The sequence below is a fragment of the Filicampus tigris genome, chromosome 2 (assembly GCF_054856515.1).
Source record: "Filicampus tigris isolate MCC_2025a chromosome 2, RoL_Ftig_1.0, whole genome shotgun sequence".
Lineage (NCBI taxonomy): Eukaryota > Metazoa > Chordata > Actinopteri > Syngnathiformes > Syngnathidae > Filicampus > Filicampus tigris.
In genome coordinates, this window is record NC_141218.1 from 35,701,362 (window position 1) to 35,723,531 (window position 22,170).

General features: G+C 40.7%; 1 long non-coding RNA gene across 1 annotated transcript; it reads left to right on the forward strand.

The window, feature by feature from the left end:
- Positions 1 to 4,146: 4,146 nt before the first annotated feature.
- Positions 4,147 to 16,725, forward strand: LOC147152220 (uncharacterized). The gene is made up of 3 exons (XR_015085792.1): positions 4,147 to 4,484; positions 14,334 to 14,561; positions 16,606 to 16,725. It is a non-coding gene; the product is annotated as an uncharacterized LOC147152220 (long non-coding RNA).
- The last annotated feature ends 5,445 nt before the right edge of the window (positions 16,726 to 22,170 follow it).

Consider the following 22,170-nt stretch of genomic DNA (forward strand, 5'->3'; position numbering starts at 1 on the left):
ACCCGAAACATAACCACGTTAAATGCTCCCCCCGTCCTCCCTATCCCAAGCAGGCCAGTGTGCACGAAGAATTATATTTATGTGGTTTATTTCTTCGACGTCGGAGGGAGAAATATGCCAACACAACTAACAAAATCGATCTAAGGACCCTATATACTGTCTACACAATTAAACAAATCAAAGACAAACTCTTAACCTACCTCCTACTACTAAACATGACAAAACAGCCCCCCCCCCCTCCAAAAAAAAAGGTGTCTCCCTCCTACCAGGCTACAAACTGCTCACAACACAATTGCAGGTACATGGTGCACAGGACAGCATCTGGACAGGTTGGATGATGGAGGGCTCAGAGAGAGCGTGACTGCCAGCACTTGGTGGTTAAAAAAAAACTTGCGTTCCTTATTTCACCAATCCGATATAGCAATAATCTGAATCGGCCAATCAACAGATCACAACACCTGTTTGCAAACTGGACACACACACCTTCACTTCCCACCTAAAATCAAACAATTATCCCCCAATAAATGTTTGATTCAGTGGAAAAGAGACAGCACATCAGCCATGACAGTGTCTAGCCCCTTACTGTACCGGATCTCAATGTTAAAATCCTGAACCATTGCAATGCCAATAGAATGCCGAAGCTTCCTTTTCGATAGGACTATAGTGCAATGGATGTTTCTTAAATTTCTTGGAAAAATAACATTAACGTGGGAATATCACCAAAAAGGGGGTACATTTTTCCTTTAATGAGGCTGCATATCTCAGCCCTAGCCGACTTCGAAATATGCTCCAAGTGTACTTGTAAATCACCAATTACACAAGTAAGCACAGGAGACAGGACTATGCTTATCATCCAGCCCATAGTCACTGGCACAATATGTGAAACCATGGATACTACAGGGGCAACAACAGAGGACAATTCATCACTCCCTTCACGACGAAGATATTTTTAATCATGTTGACGTGGCACACTCTCTCTTTTTTCTTCCGCCCTGCAATTTGAATTACATAGTCGGTTTCACTAAGCTTACGATCAACCCGATATGGCCCTTAAAATATACATAAAAAATGTGACGAATGCAAATGTGACCCTCTAGTTCCAAAGCCAAAGTCCTTGCGGATGACCACCCCTATTTATTTAGTTCATTGTTTTACAGTATTTACTTTAATTTGCCACTCCCTACTAACAAATACATTGTTACTCTGCTATGGATGTTAAGCCCAGTATCACATTTCGATAGTGTTATTATCGTGAAAATCACATCAGCAAAATAATGCACATGAAAACTAATCAGACATAAAGACCAAGTGATAGTTTTTCTGCAGCAACAACAACAGCAATAATAATAACAATAATAATAATAATAATAATACATTTATAGGCAACTTCCTGGGCATTCAATGGCATAATAAAATAGCATAACAAGCACAGATCCCTCTGCACCCACCCCAGATTATACCAAGGAAGGTTGCCACCTCCACTGTAGTTCATTAATGTCGTGCGTTTAAATCACGTTGTTAGAATTGCTGCCTGAAGTAGGCAAGTCAGTAAGGTATTAATTCCATTACTGCAGTGCATAGAAGTCATGAGTTGCACTCTGCTGAAAAGAAAAGGATTCTATTAAAATCACCAAAAAGCGATATGCACTGTAGATAGATATTTCATTCATCCTCAAGGGGAAGTCACTGTTCCAGTTGTCTCCACAATGAAAACAACACAACACGAGGCAAAGTAGTCATGGCAAATTACGATTAATATCAAAGGTATAAAATATATTTTCCCATATTAATGGTAACACTACAAAAAAGTCAAACATATGACATTGTTATGTCTTTTTCCTGTTTAAATAAATTATTAGGATTACTGATTATTTTCCATGTTTTGTCCTTTGTTTTTTCTCACTTCTTGAAACAGAAAATTGTTTTTCAAAACAACTTGGCAAACCTCCAAACAATATGGCAGTTGTTCACAACAACAATTGAATTTCCCATTCACATTTCAACAAATTGAAATATCTACGTCTCGATAACCTACAATTAGTACAGTTAGCCTACACTTAGCACAATTTAAAAATGAAAAGATGTCGATCTAACTGATTGTTTATACTCAGTCTTTGTTCTCTACAAAACTTGTCACCAACATTTTCCAGATAGCAAAACTGGTGTGGCCCAGTGATGAACCACACAACCCACCTGCACTTGGCCCACACAACTCAATAAATGATGGTCCTTTAGTGCAGTGTTTTTCAAACACTGTGGCGTGGCACACCAGTGTACCGCGAGATATTGTCAGGTGTGCCGTGGGAAATGATCTAATGTGTGTGCCTGTGCGGTTTAGCGCCTGGCAGCGTAATCATGTCTTTACTACATTGTAGTACTCTTTCATGCCAGCAGGTAGCAGCAGCAGCAGCAGCAGCAGCAGGTATCTGTCTTTGTTTAGAGACAAGCAAATTAGTGACGCATGTTTATCCAAACAGGCTCATGTTTCACACTGAGTAAGTATCAATATGAAACATTATAAAATACTTTTTTCTTTGTGTTTATTTAATTCCTATTCAAGAAGTTACAATATAACGTCATTCTTCAATCTTTAAAAAATGCTTATATAAACAATATAACACTTATATTGTTAAAATAAGCTTTTTTTTTTTCACAATTTCAGCTGGTGGTGTGCCGTGGGATTTTTCTATGAAATAAATGTGCCTTGACTCAAAAAAGTTTGAAAAACACTGGTCTAAGATTTAACACTGGTACATTGTTGAAATGGGGTGCCATCTGGATTCAACCCTTATTGGTGTGTATTTGAAAGTGAAACCACACCCTTGAAGTTAACTGGTTAATAGTCAAGGCAAGGCAGTTATATTTATATAGCACATTTCATACACAAGGCAACTCAATGTGTTTCACATAAGCAAAGACAACACCTACAAGCATTTACAAGCACAACAGTTAACAACATTTCAAAAGCAAAGCAGAGAAAACAAATGTAGCTGACAAAAAATACTACAATGGACGTTGACAACATTTAAACACATTAACAGAAAACTTGTGAAGTAATGAAATAAAAGTGGGTTTCTAAAATATATAAAAGATTAACGTGATTTAAAATTGTCTAGAGGACTCAAAGGTATGAGGAAAAAAAGCAACGTTTTTAACCTGGTTTTAAAAGCATTTACACTTGGGGCTGACTTCACTACTGGTGGCAGCTTATTCCATTTGTGTGCAGCGTAACAGCTAAATGCAGGTTCACCATGTTTACTTTGAACTTTGAGTTCAACTAATTGACCCAAATCTGCAGATCTCAGAGCCCTACAGGGTTTATATTCAGCATTTCATTAATGTAAGGACTGACCGTTGAGGAACCCCGCATGTTAAGGCCATCTGATTCAAAAGTTCCAATGGTCACAAAGTAACTCCTTTCCTCTAAGTAGGACCTAAACTATTTTAGGACTATTCCATTTAATCCCACCCAAGTTTCCAACCTGTTCAACAGTATGTTCTGATCGATTGTATCAAATGCTGTACTGAGTGTTATGACTGGTTGTTTACGTGTTGTATCAGTTGCTCAACAGATGTTATGGTCCTTTTATTCTTTGTCCTTTATGATGTCATATAGGCCTGAAGTCTTACAGTTTAAACGTTTTGAGTTACACACTGACACATTGTCAGTACGTCAAACCTTGTTTGAGTGAGGATGCAAACTCTCTTCCGGTCCTGATCTCTGTTGTTACTTTGTATTTTTGTTGATAAATACTTTTTACTCTTCAACTTTCGTGTCATATCTGCGTATGGGTCCAAATCCCGATCCGCACATGACACTGAGAGCCAATAAGACTAGCACCGACACCTTCCCTGCGTCAGCGTTCAATCTTATGTCATTTAGTACTTTGATAAGAGCTGTTTCTGTACTGTGATGGGTCAGAATCCTGATTGGAATTTATCAAAAAGTCCGTTTAAGTTAAAAAATTTGCTGAGTTGACTAAAAACCACTTTCTCAACAATCTTTGATAAGAAGGGAAGGTTTGTGATGGGTGTATAATTTACTAACAAGGAGTCATCCAGCGTTGTCTTTTTTAGAAGGGTCTTGACCAAGGCAGCTACATTCAGGGGTTTAGGAAACCTGCGTGATTGAAGTGAGCAGTTGATTATTCACTGCAATTCAGTTAGAACAGAATTCCCAATAGTTTTGAAAAAATCAGACGGTAATGGGTCAAGGCAACTAGTTGATGGGTTTCAGCTGCTGAACAGTTTTTGGGTCCACTGTATCAAATTCTGTCATGGTAACCACATTATTCCTGGGTGATTTTAAGTGCTGCATCGTTTTGGAATTTTGCTGGTTGTGATGATGTTTGACCTGATGGAGTGTACTTTTTCCCTAAAGAACGAGGCAAATTCATTGCAGTCATCTGTTGAGAAGAGTCAAGACAATTTTCTTGAGCATCATTTTCTCCCTCGCCTGCAAGACGGAATCAAACTTCCCTGAGGTAGGCAACACTCTCACATGATGTACTTGATGAAAAAATGTGTTTGCCTCATAACTTTATTTCCAGTATAGGTTTCTGTTTCATATTGCTAAATAACAGAAACATGAATTAGCCAATAGTTAAAATTCCATGTGATGTTTAAAACTTGACTTGAAGAATAGATGTGTGCACATGGGCCACTTGGCCAAACATAGTTGTATTTTCTGTGATGTCACGTGGTCACATGGACTACACGGCCAACATGATGCCCATCAAATGGACGAAAAAAGTCAAAGCAACCAAATAATTAAACATTCCTTCTTTCCTATCATTCAGGAATAATGGTAAAATAAATATGATATCAATGTACATTTTTAAAAGAAGACTGCCTTAATGTAACTAGGTAATGTTGCCTTAAAAAAAGGTTTTCCCGCATAAATAAAGTAAATATGTTGGACATGTGTGCGTCTTTATAATTATGAGAGGACTTGTGAACAAAAACAACAAAAGGACAATGGGCAGAGATGTATTGACATGTTTTTATTTAAAATGAGTAATTTCTAAACAACAGAGGTTTGAGTGGCTCCTCTTCACGCACACTTTTTATTCATTCATTCATTCATTCATTCATGCATTCATTCACGTGTCGTTCACATCTCTGACGACGCTGTAAGACAAGCAAGCCACTACCCACAAACCATTTTTGATGGTAAAAGATCAAAACAATCCAAGCTTTTGAACGTTGCTTTTACCTGGTCACCATTACAAACGGACATTCACGATCAATACAGACGCAAGTCGGGTCATCAATATGTGCTGTCACGTATGACTAGAATGACCAGATCCAAACTCAGCAGATGTGGGACAGGGAATATGCTTGTCGGGGACAATGTGGGACGCAGTGATGCTCGCGACGGACACCGAAAATGCATATGGCACAGCTTGTCAGCTGTTCAGTAACATATAATAAACTAACAAAATAACAATTATAGATCTACAAATAAAAACACAGAACACAGAATTGCAGTTGAAATTATCTGCATTTACGAAAATACAACACAAACTGCTAGTAAAAGGGTATATCTCTGAGACATTAATATCAATAGGAGCTCACAATAAAGGCTGAAATTAGTCAGTCTCATCATATCTTGAGGGAGATGCACTTTAACAATAGTCACACTCAAACAATAGAACCATGTCAAATCTCAAGTCAACATGTAGAGCATGAAGTGCAGCAACAATTTATTACAGTAACAAAGACAGGCTACTACAACTACTGCAATTCAAATTATTTTCAAATTAAACAGCCACAGCATAAAACAAAAATAAAACAAGAAGTATATCAATAGTCGGGTTACAATACTGTAACTACAATCAATTCAGTTTTAAACAAACGTGTCCACAGCAGCACTATGCACTTCCAGAACCAAGGAAAGCACTGATGAAACACTTTCAGGTATGTCCATCACAACTCAAGTCTTTCACTTTTCTCCATAACAGCAACAGCAGCCACAAAGTTCACAGAAAGCTTTATCTGACTTTATCTGGCTTCACCCACTGTGTTCCCAGACCTTGTTGTAACTGCATTTAATTTTCTTTGCAGTCTTCTTACTTTCCTTAGAGTCCTCCATTTTCATTAATTCATCACAAATGTATGGAACGCGTCGCTAAAATGATTGTTTTTGTTTGTTTTTGGTAGGCGTATCTTTATAAACAACTACAGTATCGCCTGCATGTGCGTCCGGCTGTTTGATTGACAGCATACCCATGCCTCTCACAGTCCCGCATGTAGTCAGTCACACCCGCCCGAGCTCCATAACCCCCCACCCCCACCCCCACACACACAGCTCGAGACCCGCCCCCATATTAGCCTCCACTGTGTTTTGTCTGCTCTAAGCACACAGGAGTTTGATTAAAAAAAAACAAGATTTTAGACGCACGTTTGAAAATTGGTGCCTGCCGATCAGACATGCGGGAATTTTCAGGACGCATTAAAAATCATTAAAATGCCGGACAGCCCCCCGCAAATCGGGACATATGGTCACCCTACGTATGACACTTGTAATCAACATCATCTTAGACAGCTGGCTAAGGTAAGGCGGCGTAACGCTCCTCCTTTCCCATCAGCACTTAGAATTAGTCATCCATGCCTTTGTTATATCTCGGCTAATTACTGTAATGCACTTTATTTTTGAGTCAGCCAGTCCTCTCTCAAGCGTCTCCAGTTGGTCCAAAATGCTGCTACTCACCTCCTAACTGGAGCTCGAAGGCCGAGCACACAACCCCAATCCTGGCTTCCCTTTACTGGCTCCCAGTGCATTTTAGGGTTCATTTTAAGATTCTTCTATTTGTTTATAAGTCTTTAAATGGCCTGGCCCCGGCGTACCTCTCTGAGCTCCTCCACTCCTACGCACCTTCCCGCAGCCTCAGGTCTGCGGACCAGGCGCTTCTCGAGGTGCCGAGGACCAAGCGGAGCCTCAGAGGGGATCGAGCCTTTTCGACTGCTGGTCCTTCCCTTTGGAATGACCTTCCATTGAATATTAGGCAAGCCCCCTCTCTGTCCATTTTTAAAACACGTTTGAAGACACATTTCTATTCTCTGGCTTTTGATCCGACATGAGACTAGCAGTTTCCTGTTGTTTTGCAGTGTCTATTGTATATAGTATTTAGTGTGTAATTTATTGCTTTTACATGTTATATTCTTGCTATTTTGTTGTTGTAATGTAAAATACTTTGTTACAGCTGTAGCTGTTATGAAATGCGCTATATAAATACAGTTGTATTGTATTGTATAAAGTAATCGGCCACGTGATATTAGCAGAACAATACAAGCCCCGCGGCACCATTTAGAAACAACATGAAGGTGATACAAGCAAGTTTCGGTTTTAATTGATCCTGTAGTTATCCATTTTTGTTGTTTTGTTGAAGGTCCTTTTTTTTTTTTTTTTTTTGTAAAGATGGTGGTTTGCTCACGGTCACACAAGAAAGTGGAGTAGAATACCAAAATAAAAAAAAAAACAAGAAATGGGGAATGTGTCATCAAACTGCGACCGCTACCCCTTTTAAAATTTTTTAAAAATGTACTTTTTATATTTTGGCATCAATCCAGGGAAGCATGCGTATGTGCTGTACGCACGGAAATGCAAGGGGCGGCGTTTAGAAATCCATCCACTCTGGGGACCGGTTATAAATGTTATTGGTTTCAGACTCCTCCGTGTGTACGGAATGCCCAATCGGTAAATAACTTGGGCGGATACAGTGAAATGTGTTTCCATGTGGATGGGGCCTATGGATTCTCATGTATACCTCCACTAAGTCCCATCATACACTGTGGGTGGAAAATTGAATCCTTCTTTCAGCACAGCTTGTTCTGCTTGATTTGGTGGATAACTGCCACATTTGGCCCTAACACAGGGGCATAATAAAAGTACATTGAAAAGGTAGCAATACATTTCGTGATCTGGACCTTCATCCAGATTCGAACAAACATCTAATCCACTGGTTCCAAATATTTTTTGTCTTATGAACCCCGAAACATTTTGTCATACCATGACTACCTCCTAACTCATAAGTGTTGATGATTTTCCAAAAGCAGAACGTAACACAAATGATTGTTAAATGAAAAACCTTTTATTTTGTTTCGTTAATTTGAGTATTTAATTCTTAGGTGTCGGCCTTCCTATGTGGGGTTCGCATGTTCTCCCTGTGCCTGCGTGGGTTTTCTCCGGGTACTCCGGTTTCCTCCCGCATTCCAAAAACTGATTGGACACTCTAAATTGCCCCTAGGTGTGACTGTGAGTGTGAATGTTTGTTTGTCTCTGTGTGCCCTGCGATTGGCTGGCAACCAATTCATGGTGTACCCCGCCTGCTGCCCGGAAACAGCTGGGATAGGCTCCAGTATACCCGCAATGCTTAAGAGGATATTGGGATAACAGATGGATGGATAAATTCTTAGGTGTATTTTTCCTCGAAAATAAATAATTTGATATATATATATATATATATATATATATATATATATATATATATATATATATATATATACAAAATAAAGAATAAACCTGTCTTTGTTATGTAACCTCTTGTAACGTTTAAAACAAAACTGGAGCTCCTTTGAATAAACTCCCTTTAAACAGAAAATTAAATTTTAAACAAACATATTATGAATAAATGAAAACACTGAACAAGACTAATATTCAGACCCACTGTAGCAGGTCGACGTTCTTCATCAGTCATCTGAGATTTAATGAGACACTTGAGTTGACACACGGCTGCTGTGATTTTGGCATGGCTCTGCCACAGGTTATTGGTCTGGAAAAGAAATTATTTCACGTTTTCACGTACCCCTGGTTGGGAAATAACAGATCAAATGCACTGGCTCCCAATTTTTTTTTTTTATGGACACCCCCTTTTTTGGATTGGAATCTTGCACAATTCTCCTGCTCTTTAGCTCTACAACTAGTTGTGAATGTATCCTAAGGAGTTTATTTCCAGTGGAGCTGTTGGTTAGTTGGTATATTTTGCCATGACTTTGGATGTTGACACAATTGCATAAGATTCATTCATGTTGCTTTTCCATCCCTGTTGCACCAGCTACCAGACCAATATAGAGATGATGGGAGAACGAGAGTATTGCTCCTTTATTGTATCATGCTGAGTTCAACAGATGAAAGAATGGAGGCCACTGTGAGGTATGCATACTGATTACAGTATTTCAGCTTGTGTGTGAGAGAGAGAGAGAGAGAGTAGAAGTACAGTAGATTGATCTTACCAAGGATTTCAGTCCATCGCTCATGTTGCCTGCTTCCCATGGTGGTATACAGCTCTCTCAAACACGCACACCACGCTGTGACCCTCAGCACTTTTCAGATTGGCCATCCCCTTGACTATATATCACCTCACTCCAGGAATATCCCAAAGACCCCACGAGTTATAGATCTGACACACCCATGGCTACACACGGGCACATGGGCGCACACACCCATGTACGCCCCCGCACACAAACACACACTCAGCATCACAACAGCGATCCATCAACCAAGCAAACTCCACCTCTAAATTCCAAAGCTACTGCCACTGACGTATTTGGTGGCAGGAATGTGTGTCTCACAATTGATCATCTCAAGTGGCCAGTGTATTACAGGGCAGTATACTAAGAACAGTGGGTGCATGCATATGTTTGCATTGAGAACGATTCAATGTTTTTCGGAAAGGAGATTATTGTTTTTCAGGTCATAAGCGGTTCTTTAAGGCAATCGGCAGTACAATACCTTCAGTGTTTACATCAAATCTCTCAGGTACACACACACTGCTGTCAAGCACGTTCCACACAGATTGCCATGGGATGTGGGAGTTATTAAAGTGAAGCAGCTCAGAAGGGGCTTGAGTGTGAGCGTGATGAAAGGCTCAGCTGAGGTTCAGATGTTACAGCTTGTGTTTTATCCTTCGAGAGCTGTGTCATTGAACCACCATATTTAAAGCATTAAGCTTTTATGGGCCTCTCCTGTATTGTGGGACACACGGCAGCAAATTTGAAGTCAGCTGCTTCCATGCAACGGCGGCGATCCACTGATTGTGCTTTGTCAACAAAAAGTAGGAAATCTAAGTTGCTTGACCGTCTCAATTGCCTCTGACTGCAGCCAGCACATTGGGGTAACTAAATGTGGGTGCAGATAAAATGTTTGACTCCGGAAATGGTCGAAACGGCCATTTTGACGTCCATTCTGGATGAACAGAGGGTTGTAGAGCCACGGAAGCACATCCAGCATATTCAGGGGTCCTGAAAACGAGCGAGTTAACATTGGTTCTGGGTGTCTAAGCCAGGGGTCACCAACGCAGTGCCTACGGGCACCAGGTAGCCCCCAAGGACCACATGCGTAGCTCGCAGGCCTGTTCCAAAAATAGTTCACCAGTGATGGGGCATTGTGATTTTCCTGGATTGTTGTATAAGTGATCATTTGAAAATGTAAACGATGGTAGAGATTAATTGAATAGATAACTGAATAGATGTTGCACATCACGTGGGTCGGCTGGAAATACTAACCGGATAGTACAGACGGACAGATGATGCCCAATTCTGGTATTATCTTTAGAAGTCTTATGGAGAAAGAGATGCAGCTGTTTACCTCTGTTCAGATAGCACCGTTTTAGAAATGCTGCAGATTTTTGATAAGTAGTACAACATTTCTAAATAAATTTATATTTTCCAGAAAGTCATTCCAGCCTTGTACCCAAGTGAAAGAGGAGATTTTGAAGGAGTCAAAATACATCTCATTGTACTCTGCCACTACAGATATGTGGTTGAAAGTGTTCCGTGTTAATATTTAAATGCATGTCTTGTGAACAGAGGCAGAGTCTGTTTTAGTTATGTGTTATTTATGTATTTCAATGCCATTTTACAAATTATTTCACTCTAATCTCATTGTATCGGTGGCTTAAAAAAAGAAACATACAATACAATACAATACAATTTTTATAGCGCATTTCACAACAGCTAGATCTGTAACAAAGCCCTTTACATACAAACAACAAAATAGTCATAATACAACAAAGTGGAATCAATAAATTAACATATATATATATATATATATACTATATACAATAGACACCGGAAAAGAGCCGAACATTTCAGGTCGGATCAAAAGCCAGAGAATAGAAATGTGTCTTCAACCGGGTTTTAAAAGTGGACAGAGAGGGGGCTTGCCTAACAACCAATGGGAGGTCATTCCAGAGGGAAGGACCAGCAGTTGAAAAGGCTCGATCCCCTCTGAGGCTCCACTTGGTCCTCAGCACCTCGAGAAGTGCCTGGTCCGCAGTGCGTAATGTGGAGGAGCTCGGAGAGGTATGCCGGGCCCAGGCCATTTAATGACTTATAAACAAATAGAAGAATCTTAAATTGAAGCCTAAAATGCACTGGAAGCCAGTGAAAGGAGGCCAGAATTGGTGTTATGTGCTCCATCTTCCAAGCTCCGGCTAGGAGGCGAGCAGCAGCATTTTGGACCAACTGGAGACGTTTGAGAGAGGACTGGCCGACTCCAAAATAAAGTGCATTCCAGTAATCTAGCCAAGTTGTAACAAATGCATAGATGCCTGTTTCTAAGTGCTGATGGGAAAGGAGGGGCTTTATCTGAGCCAGCTGCCTAAGGTGAAAGAAGCTGGACTTTACAACAGTGTTGATTTGCTGTTCCAATTTAAGATCACTGTCCAATTTAAACCCAAGTTCAAGGCTGTTGACTTTAGACATGAAGCCAGGGGGCCCAGGGTGGGATGTAGAAAAGCCACTGGAACACCATAACTTCTGTTTTCTTTTTGTTGAAATTTAAGAAATTTTGTGACATCCCGGCTTTGATGTCCTCTAGGCAGGACAGAAGTGATCTTTTTTGCTTTTTTGCGGGACATTGATTTGACAGTCATCCTCATAGCAGTGGGAAAAAAAGAGTAAAGGATAAATAAAAAGAAACATCAACAATCGTTTATCGTGATAGTTTCTGGGAAAATACATTGTCCTGAAAAATGTCCTAGTCATTATTACAGTATGTTGTTTGACAGGTTGGCTATGCGGCAGCACTTCCACCTCACATTTCAAAGGTTGTGGGTTCAAATCCAGGCTGCGGCCTTGCTGGGTGGAGTTAACATGTACTCCAGTTTCCTCCCACATTCTGAAAACATACGTTACGTTACGTCAATTGAAAACACCGTAAGTGTGGGTGCCAATGCTTGTTTGTCTATACGTGTTGTGAGATTGGCCGGCGACCGGTCCAGGGCACACCCAGCCTTTCGCCCAAAGTCAGCTCGGACAGGCTCGATCACACCTGGCTGTGACCCTTGTAGGATAAGTGGTACAGAAAATGGATGTGATGAGTCCATTACGTTAATTGAAGTACTCTGAGGTCCGGACCTTTTCCCTGAGAAATCCCGCGCAACCGGACTCCTCCGAATTTGAATTGAAGATACCTGCTCTCTCTAGTCCAGTGATTTCCAGATTCCACAGATATACTCAACAGTAGTTTTTGTTCATTTAGTTTTGCCAGTGTTGTACAGTGAAAGGCAGAACAAATGCTGTACACTGTATAATAACTTTATGAAATCAGATCATCATTATTTCAGTAATTTTGTGGGTGGGTGTCCCCTGATAGTTTTCTTCTGTAACATGCGTGTCTTGGCTCACTAAATATTGGGAAACACTACTCTAGCTTTATGTAATTTCCTTTGGATTGTCATTTCAAAAGATCCCTCAGTCTCATTATGTCACTACGACCAAAGGACGAAACGAACGAAAAAAGGAAGTTCTTTCAGAGGCATCTTGAGCCATTTAGGATGTACCGAAACTATGCATATTATTTATTACTGTTTTGGTTGTTGTAGTTGTAGTTATTCATGAATGATGTGCACAATAGAAATGAACTAGATGGTGTGGGGAGGGGTCAGGGAGTGTGATGCAAATGACAATTTGGCGTCCTATTTTGACATCACGCTGTTCAATTATCCCTATTTCTTATCTTATCCAATCATTAACACAATGGAACACACAGACATTAGTAAGTCAGACTAGGTTCAAACTCAGAGCACTTTGGTAGGCAAACAGGTGTTCAGATCATTGAATGGCTCAGACAGATTTAGGACTAGGCTACATATTGTTGACATATCGAAATCGAGATATGAGCATTCAAGATAACATTGAAATTAGTGGTCGCTGATGCTTTAGTGGTACACTCGCCTGAGTAGTGTGCGGGCAGCGTGGGATCGGTTTCCACTCAGTGTCTGTGTGTGTGTGACCTGCGACTGGCTGGCGAGCAGTTCAGGGTGTAGTCCGCCTTTCGCCCATGGTCAGCTGGGATAGGCTCCAGCACCTCTCCGCGACCCTGTACAGGATAATTGGTGTGGAAGATGATACACACACACACCCACCCACACACACCCCCACACACATTGAAATTAGGACGATATCAGTGACGCTGACCTTGCCACGCATGTGTTGCATGTAAAGCTCAGTCCAACAATCCCCATTCCTCCTTTCAAGTTTTTATGTTGATCGACAGCTAACCACAGATGTCGAACTCCGGACCTCAAGGGCCGCTGTCCTGCCTGTTTTCCATCTCTCCCTGCTGCAACACACCTGTTTCAAATGATCAGCTCATCAGCAAGTTCTGCAGTGGCCTGATTCCAATCACGATCGTTTGAATCAGGTGTGTTGGAGGAGGAAACCTCTAAGACATACAGGAGGGCGGCCCCCGAGTAGATCGACACCCCTGTTCTAGCCAATGATCATCTTGCACACGCAGCACCAGTGAAAAAGCACATGCACGAGACATCCATTTCCATGTTAGCGAGAGTTGTAAGCACGTTTGCGAGACACTATCAAGTATATACGGTAAACATATATTGTGTTTTAGAACATTAAGTGATCAGAATTTCACAATTACCTGTGGATAAAATAGCGCAGCTAGTAAAAATGTACAAGCGGCCCGCGCCTCTCTGGTTCATTCAGTTGGATGGGAGTGAGTCTCGCATTTCAATATATCCCCACTTTCCATATGATTATGGCCCATGTCCTATTTCTATAGAAACGCAACTCTTTGTTTTGTGGAAGTCATACAATGCGAGATATTGCATGACGAGCCTCAAAAGGCGATCCTGGCTGGCATAGTTCATATTGTTGGGAGTCCATGTCACATCGCCATTAGAGGATGACACTTTTTTGTGAATTGCATGGGTTCCCGCGGGATGGGAGTCAACTTTACCTTTAATCACGGGATTGGGACGGCAGAGAAAGAAAAATGAATTGGAACAGATGGGAGTGGTACAGATCCAGTAAGCTCCAAGAGTCCTTGAGGAAGAGGGGTGACACACTATTTGTCTTTTTTAATGTAGCTCACCTCTAAAATGGGAGCGGTCCGGGAGTGGGAGCCAATCTGAATGGGAGCAGGACAGGGCGGCAGGAGTCGTTTTCACCAGGACAAGACCGAACAGGATTTTTTTTTTTTTACTATGGTCTGGGATGGGACTCTGTGGGAGTGTGATGGGAATTTTCACTCCGGTGTCACCCCACCGCCAGGTCTGTCCTGTGAATGCAAACAGAACCATCGTCATGTGCGGGGGGTGAGTAGTTAACTGGTTTTTTTTCAAGCCACACAACGCATCCATCCATATTCTGAAACTTTACGATCTTTACTATGGTCATATATGGACAAATTGGTACAGCGCAACACACACGATGCAGTTAAAATGCATGCACGCAACACTTCTGTTCTAGCATAAAATTATTTATCATTAAAGCACAGTAACAGTAAATTTATTGCTAACTTTGTTCATGTTGATGGCTGTCAGTAAGTGCTAATATAAAAATACTACACTTTTCACATCCTTTTGGATTGCTATTTCGTTTTTCTTTAAAATAAAATGCTTAATTTTCACAGAACCCATAGCAATATCATTATCGAGATTCTGGCAAAAATATTCAGATATGAAATTTTGGCCATATCGCACAGCCCTAGACAGATTCCTTTCCTACAATTCCGTCCTTAATAGCACTTAACCAGAACTTTAGCTGTGTACCAAAGGGAATGCATTTATGGACTCATCTATTGTCTCATGGTATTTGCGTCAATAAGAAAATTAAAACCTGGTACCAAAGGCTGATTGCTTTGGATATAATAAAAAAAATAGCGGTGACGAGAAGCCACCCAAAATACAGTGCAGTTAATGTTGATTCACATATATCAACACACACAATGGCAACATGCTAAGAAGCTTTCACACAAGACGAAACTAAAGGGAAGAAAGTATGAGACCTCAAAGATGCTTGGTCACAGATCAATGTGGCAGCCTTCTTGTAATTCAAGACTCCCCCTTAACGGTGGCTATGAAATCAATATTTGATGGATGGGACAGATTTATTCCACTGCTGGTACTCAACCTGCCATGCTGGCCGATGTAGGGGGCCTGAAAGATTTTAAGGGAACTCCAAAGCTTCAGAAACTTGTGCTCACTAGAGACTTGCAGAAGTAAAATTAGAAGGTCTGTCCATGATACTGGCACCAGCAGTAATATACTAAAATGTGTGTACGAAGATTGTTTATAAAAAGGAACCACTGATCGTAAAATACATCATATATTTTTGGGTCACTAAGCCAAGTCTATAACACCTTTTGTGGGACACTTCAACTCATTTTTCTTTTTTTTTTTTCTTCTTCTTTCCATTTTCAATTGGAAACTGAAAAATTAAGTGACTGACAATGTTGTTGTCTGTTTTTAAATGTAACACGCACACACATCTCACACACACAAAAGAAAAGAAAAAACACTGATATTTCAGGTTTAAATTTTTGGCTCAGTTCAAGAATACGAAATTGAAAAACGGGCCACTGGACTGAGTTTAATTTTAATATTTAGTGTTTCATGTTCACATGACCCGGAAGTTTGGTAAAAAGCATCAGTACAGATAATGTACCTTTGTTTACCTTTGTAGCTGCCAGCACCACAATATAAACAACATTACACACATACAGTATATATTTAGTCAACCGCCTATGCTTGCACAATGATTGAAAGAAGAATGGTGTTCCTCAGTCACTAGTTTTGTTCTGAATGCAGCTGATGGCTCAAATGATGAATTGTGGTGATGGTTGTGATTGATTGTGATTACCAAGCTAGCATATCTTTAGCGACCAGTCCCTGATAGTGTAGTGGTACACACGCCCGAGTTGTGTGCGGGCAGCGTGGGATCGATTCCCGCTCAGTGACAGTGTCTATGTGTGCCCTGCGACTGGCTGGCGACCAGTTCGGGGTGTAGTCTGTCTTCGCCCATTGACGGCTGGGATAGGCTCCAGCAACTCCCCGTGACCCTGTATAGGATAAGCGGTTTGGAAGATGACATGACATATCTTCAGCGATGCTCGTTACCACACACCCAGATAGAGGAAACCCAGCCAATTAAAATCAAATTGCTTCCTGTGGCCCATTTTTCAATTTCTTATTTTTGAACTGAGCCCCCGAAATTTGTTTTATTTTTTTTTTAACTTGGAGTATTTTTGCAGCTACTTAAAATGTTAGGGGCACTAGCAGAGCATTTAGAGGTGCCCACTGTGAATCAATTTGCAAAGTAAATATTTACATTTCCTCTTATTTATTCATTGCTATGCAGTCAACTATCACCAAATCAGAAGTCCCTGCCTTTTTTCGCCATGACCATTTCATCACAAAACAATTTGGACTCAGGACTGAAGCAGACATCAGGACCGGAACTCCAGTATGAAATCTGTGCCAAACACCATAATAGCGACTTGCTGTGGTGACAGGGAAACGTTGCTTCTTCTTCTGGATCTTCTTCTTCTTTTAAGAATGCTGGTATCAAAATTAGTATTATTGCCTGTTAACCCTTTCATGGTAGCTTTAACTCATCATTATGGGTAGTTTTTATCCCTTGTCAAAATCTTGCAAGTTGCTGGGATCGAATCCTCAACCCAATGTGCTGGGTATAAATAACCCAATATTGGCTCGCTCCTTTTTGACCCAGTGCTGGGTTTGAATCCAATTTGGGCTACTTTTGACCCAACAGAGTATACGTGTACATGTGTCATTCATGAACATAAGCTATAGGACAGATTGTATGTTATCTATCGCAATAGCTGCACCCACCATTGATGTAGATCAGTGTCATTTTGTGGATACATAACTGCTTTTGCAATCTATAAACAGTCAACTTGACTTTGACAATGTTTAAAGCAGCGTCTCAAACGCAAAGCCCGAAGGCCGTTTGCGGCCCGCAGTATGATATTGTCTGGATCCCTACTTGACATCAAAGTTTAATGCTAGTGCGACCACCACCTTTTTTGCCGTGTCGTTGTCCTGTTTGTTTTGTTTTGTGTTCATCACTTATGCACTACCGCAGTTCAGGCTCATGACAGCTTTCGGCGAAACTTAATTCTGGAGTGACACCAAGTGGAAAATAAAGATATCCTGTCGCTCATTCCCCCAGTCATGTCTTTTTCAAAACATGCCGTGAAGAGAAACGTTGGGGAGGAAAACAGCCAATTTCAAAAGCAGGAGACTGAAGGTTTTTTCCGTTAACCACAGGGTCTCCTCGACATATCTCGAATGTACAGAGAAAGTTGTGGTGCTCGAGAAATTGACATCTTTACTCAACTAGACAGGCCCAGGTTTACATGGAGACATTTTTATCATTCTGATTGAAATCATTTCGAATGAAGATCTCTGGTCACCTGTTCACATGTGACGTGAGCTATTCCAATCTGCCGTTTGCATGCACCACTACATTAATCAGATCAGCCATGTTACAGACGCATGAAACGCGGAGACGAGCTCTGGTATAACTTCCATTTTAAAGTGCGTATAGAACGACGTCATTTATGACGCATTTATGTCAAGACAGAGCATGCGCTATTCTAAGTGAACTGTTTACATGACGCTCGTTCCAATTGGCAAAAGGAATATTCCACCCCTGTGAAGTGAATGAAATTGCATTCAGATTCTGCGTTTTTATTCTGATTGAGGTGTTTATATGGAGCATTTTCATTCTGTTTGTTTATTCTGATTCATTCCAATTAGAATACATGGCACCATGTCAACCTTCTGTCAATATTGCTCCACAGCTTAGTGCTTGATGTCCATGAGTTGCCTACTTTTGATTGAGTCACTCTCACAACACCAAATTTACGGAATTAGTAATGTGCTTTGGACAAGACATCCATTTTATTATGCATTGCAAGGACTTTCTATTTATTTTCACTGCTATTAAACACACAAGCATAGATACAACTAGAGACAGTGAGGGAGCTACTCATGATCACCGCCTCAAGCACTTGTGGTATGCTGCAAGCAAAAGGCTGATAGTACCTTTAGATGAGTCACATATTTTGTTTGCTTGTGGCACTTATCTGGACGGAGCAGTTTAAACCTCAACAACATTCAATCTCAATATGCAGGATGGGACATAGAAGTTTATGAAGTGTCTCCAAACAGACACACTTGTCAGGAGGAAAAGTGAAGGATTTGTGCCGTGCCACAATGAGTGATGAATGCACTACTCTTGTCGCTCCCTAAAACTGTATTGTGTGTCGGGCAATTTCTCATTCCTCATCAGGTAAAAACATATTTGGCAAAGGGAGGAAATAAACAACTCAAACGGCGGTAGACCTTTAGAATTCTGTTGCGAGGGATGTCCAGCCCTGAAATGCTTAAACAGACTTCCAGTTTCCGAATATTTGAACGGAATCAAGTATTTGATAAATCTCCGTAAAGCAAATAATATTGTATGAGATTATATTACTATCTTAACATAAGTAATGCCCTCTTGACTAGCTCATTCATTGTGTTATGATGTAAATGTGGTTATGGGCCAAGTCTTCCTCCCATCAGTGGAATGTGAGCACGGGGAAATTGTTCCTGAAGCCCCTTGAATTGAATGCGGGATTTTGTGGGACTGTGACAAAACAAATTGACGTAATAACCTCCGCGTTGGAGAGGTGTAAGGCTGACAGTTGTGGGAAATCCATAGCTAGTTGGAAATTTTGCCGTGGTTACGGTCAACTGTAATCATTTGTTTTGAAATAAAGAATTTGTTGATATCTAACTGCGCATCTTGGTTTAGTCGCCCAAACAAAGGCAGCAATACATGAACAATGCACTTAACACAAAACAACGAGAGGGAGTCATGCAGGTGCTGACAGTGGCAACTGTGAGAGCCCCTGAGCAGCTAGTGAGAAAAACAGAAAAACAAATTATTTCAACTGTATAAAATTAGGTTTTATTTGGAGCAGTAGAGAGAAAAAGCTCAATCCGCACTGTGTGGTTTGTGAGCAAGTGCTGTGTAATGAATACATAAAACTATTGTTTCTCAAATGCCATCTCGTAACAAAACACACAACTGGTAAGCTGCCCACAGTCGGGGAACAACTGTGTTTACCTTTTTCGCAAAAGCTTTCTCTTTTCTTTACTGACCATGTATTTGTGTGAGAAAGGCTTCTTTTGACTTGTGTGTATTTTTTTCCCAGGCACTGAAGTTTAGGAATGAGCAGATCTGGGTTGGGCAATCAAGTTTGCAAAGGGATGGCATTCTGACCTTGAATTTCACTTTTAATTTCTTTGAACTTTGTTCTCTGCTCCTTTTTTTTTTAACCATACATAATATCCATCCCTTCAATTTGTCATCAATTTTCCAGAGAGGTTGGCTACAGTCCTCTGGATCTTAAATTTATCAATAAAATGTTCAACTGTAATCAGAGGAACATCACGCTGCTTAGTCTTGTAGCGTACTTGTCTATAATTTCTCTAGTCTATAAACTCTCTCTTTCGCTTCTTGTGCTCCGTGTTGTGTGTGTTGACACCCCATGTTACCAAACAGCACAGTGACTAATTGTCATACTTTAAATAGTAGGTCAGGGGGTCATCAACCTTTTTGAAGCAGAGAGCTACCTCTTGGCTGCTGATGAGTTCGAAGGGCTACCAGTTTCATATACATTTATGAATTAAAACATAAAAATGCTCAAATTATGTTTAATCAAATGTTATTATTTTAGGTTATTTTTAGGGCTGGGGAAAAAATTGCCTAACTCGGCTAGGTCGGCCACAAAGATGTTTAACAGAAAGATTTCTGCCTCGGGGGCGGCGGGGATGAATTTCACCAATACCGTAGTTTCCGGACTATATATCGCTCCGGAGTACCACCAGCACCAGCCATAAAATGCATAATAAAGAAGAAAAAAACATATGTAAGTCGAACTGGAGTATAAGTCGCCCCACCCCCGCTCAGAATCCAAGTTTTAATTACTTATTTAACAAAATATTAGATTTGAACGGTTTTAATTCTTCATGCATTTTAATAGCTTTTAGGATTTACCTTATGTTTCTTTATGTGGGTTACAATAACATGTGAAATTAATATAGAGGTAATTGTCATGGCTTGTTAGTGCTGACTTGTATTTATGATGTTTTGTCTCCCTGCAGCTTGACCAAGCTGTAAAACGGCTGTAAACAAGTCAAGATAACATGTTGCTTAGCAGACTACGTGAACTATGAACTGGAGGTGGCGTGATTAAATCTGCCAATAAGAAGACAAGTTAGAAATATTGGGGACAGATTCAATTACGCTAAAGTGACTGCAGAGGGAGACAAAACGTCATAAATACAAGTCAGCACTAACAAGCCATGACAGTAATGATGTGTTGATAATTTCACACATAAGTCGCTCCATAGAATAAGTCGCACCCCTGGCCAAACTATGAAAAAAACTGCAACTTATAGTCCGTAAAATACGGTAATTGATGAAATAATCGTTAGTCAATTCTAAAACGATTTGATAGTGACCGCCATAGTAATTATAAATAATCAATGACGTTCAGTTATGTGAAGACACGGATCATGTTAATGAGTTCTCACAATAATTAGAAAACAGGTTAATACCAGTTATCAAACTTTATTTCAACGAATCTCATCCATTGTTTACATTTTCAAATGATAACTTATAACACAGTCCTAGAAAACCACAATGCCCCATCACTGCTGAGCTATTTTGGGAACAGACCCGCGGGTTTCTCATGTGGTCCTTGGGGGCTTCCTGGTGCACAATGGGCACCACATTGGTGAGCCATGCTCAAGGCCAGGCATGCCCAGCTCTGGTCCTCTAGGGCTGCAGTACAGTGCGTTTTATATGTCTTCCTACTCCAAAACACCTGATTCAAATGATCAGCTCATCAACAAGCTCGGATGAAGCCTGATAACGAGCCTGATTATTTGAATCAGGTGTATTTGGAGGACGAAGACATCTAAAACTGGTAGGACAGCAGCCCTCTATGACAAGGTTTGGCCACCCCTGCTGTTATCCAAGGAACTGCTTACAAGTTTGGAGACATTTGTGATGATAATTATAGCACACACATTGCTTGAACATGTCCCCATGAATCATCCATCCATTATCCCCACAAGGGTCACAGGCGTGATGGAGCCTGTCCCAGCTGTCATCGGGCAGTAGGCGGGGTACACCCTGAACCGATTGCAAGCCAATCGCAGGGCACAAAGAGACAAACAAACACTCGCAATCACACTTAGGCACAATTTGGAGTGTTCCATGAACCCACCATGCACATTATTGGAATGTGGGAGGAAACCGGAGTACCCGGAGAAAAAACACGCAGGCATGCAAACTCCACACAGAAAGGCCGGGGCCGGATTTGAACCCACGACACCCACAACTTGTTGACCACTGGGCCACCCCTCCCTATAATCCAATTATTTTAAATCTTTTTAGAAGCATGATCATTTTTGAAAAACGAAAAAAAACAATCTGTTGATCAACATTTCATAAGCAATGGCTGATTTTCTAATTGGATAATATTCATTATTTTATATATATTATTACTATTATGATTTCTAATAATAATGATACTACTACTACTACTACTACTACTACTACTACTACTACTACTACTACTACTAATAATAATAATAATAATAATAATAATAATAATAATATTCATCCATCCATCCATCCATTATCTGTACCGTTTCTCCTCACAAGGGTCGCGGGGCGTGCTGGAGCCTATCCCAGCTGTCTTTGGGCAGTAGGCGGGGGACACCCTGAACTGGTTGCCAGCCAATCGCAGGGCACACAGAGACAAACATCCGCACTCACAATCACACCTAGGGGCAATTTAGAGTATCCAATCAACTTACCATGCATGTTTTTGGAATG